Below are 2236 nucleotides of genomic sequence, written 5' to 3' on the forward strand. Positions count from 1 at the left end.
TTATACAACGATTTCGTGGAAATCGAATATGGTCCCTTCATTAAATTTGGAAAGTATACCTTGTACATTGCAAATAAACCCCACGCTAAATCTATCAGCTAAACGAAATACCTCCTCCCCAACTGCCTTCTTGAAGCTCCGAGAAACATATTATGGTGATGGAGCACTTCACAGAGCAATATTGTAAGGAGGCCAATGACTTGAACATATACAGTTCCTCCTCTGAGCAATACGGAAAAGAGGCCAACGAGTGAAAGATTCGTCTGCGTGAATGGGTCTGTAATTTTTGGAGAAGGCCCAGCGACATTGGCTAAGGCGGCTTGACTGAAAGAACAGAGTTTTTGTTTGTTTTTTTTTAAATCTATTGCTCTTATTACCATTACTATTGAGAAATGTAGGAAAAAAATTCGGATACTTTAGATTTTTTTAAAACATTTATTACCGAGAAATCCAAGAAGATAATAGGAATACATTACATTACAAGATTTCTCGGTAAGATAATCTAAATACATTACATTACAATATTTCTCAGTGAGATAATCTGAATACATTACATTACAAGATTTTTCAGTAAGATAATCTAAATACATTACATTACAAGATGTTCAGAACAAACATGTCACAATTCCACTCGACCAACAAGACGCTGACAACAAGAAGTCCCAAGGATTCCCTTCTATTATACTGGAGAAGCTCGACTGCATAGCTTGCAGAGCTTCTTTGTGGCAACGTAGGATTTACAAGTGACTCAAGCTCCACCTTCCCTTGTGCGAGCAACCAAGGATGCCATTCCCCTATGACTTCCCAACATATCCGTCCAAGAAGCAATTTATCGAGTACTTGGAGTCCTATGCTAGGAGATTCCAACTCAGTCCCAGCTTCAACGTACACACCACTTTCTCCTTTCCGTCCATGAGGGAAAGGTTGCTTTGGCAACCCATATTTGGAGAAAAAATCACACTTCTGCACCAAAATAACCAACTTTAGACCATGCAAAACTCGGTCTAACACCTATATTTTTATTAAGAGCAAAAGTATAACGGCTATTGCACCTGCACCTGCAAATTGCACAAAAATCAGGATCCCCTTATCTTTTTAATCATTTAAAGACCACAGACTCCCGATTCAGAAAAAGAAAGAATATAGCAGAGTTAAATCTCGATTATAAGAATAATTAATCAAACTTACGTCGCTGCGCATCACCAGGAAAGGTTTGGCTTTGTGATTAGCAAGATGGAGGCTGACTTCTATCCCACTGTTGCCGCATCCAAAGACAAGCACATTTTTCCCTTCTTAGCGCCCACCATTTTGTAAGAACAAGCGTGAATGATATCCCCATTAAAATTTTAGACAAGCACATTTTTCCCTTCTTAGCGCCCACCATTTTGTAAGAACAAGCGTGAATGATATCCCCATTAAAATTTTCCTTTCCAGTGATATGAGGAATTACCGGAACTGTATTCTCTCCCGTGGCAACTATCAACCAACGACAAATTACTCAACTTCAGGCATACCCATACCCATGTTGGAACTACTACACACTTACATGCGGACTTTTAGTTAGAGCATGGGACTACATGCAAGATTCCTTCTGCATGATTTACTTCTTGATTTGCTCATTCTTTAACTCCGCAATTGGTTAGTTCTTCTACATGATTTACTCCATGATTTGCTCCTTCTTTAACTACGTAATTGGTTAGTTCTTCTGGATGATTTACTCCCTGATTTGCTCCTTCTTTCACTCCGCAACTGGCCAGTTCTCTCCAGAACTTGTTGTAGGTGTTGAGACTTCTCATTGATCACCACTATGGTGCATTACCTTGGGATCTTCACCCAGTAATGCTATATCATGAGCATTGTAACCTATTTTCTATGCATCATTCTTTTGTTCTTTCGATTTTTTTTAGTGTTTTTGCTTTGCAAAGCTATGTGTTCAACCTTTACTAGCTAGATTCATCTGTGCAGGTTTTGTAACACATTTACATGGTATCAGAGCTCACAAGTTGCTAGATAAAAGGCGCACCAGTACTTTATTTTGCAGGTATTACAGCTTGGAGATCGAAGATCGACAAAAAAAATGGAGTTTCCCAAAGCATCGATCCTAACACCATACAACTATCATGAATGGAATGACCAAATGGCTCGATACCTTCGTCATAAAGGGTTGTATAGCATTACCATGGCTACAGAAGTGGAACCCACTTCAGCCATAGAGAAATCCAAGTACCTCAACTGT

This window comes from Pinus tabuliformis, chromosome 5_1 (assembly GCF_031772625.1).
Source record: "Pinus tabuliformis cultivar Carrire ecotype Pingquan chromosome 5_1, CPIR1, whole genome shotgun sequence".
NCBI lineage: Eukaryota > Viridiplantae > Streptophyta > Pinopsida > Pinales > Pinaceae > Pinus > Pinus tabuliformis.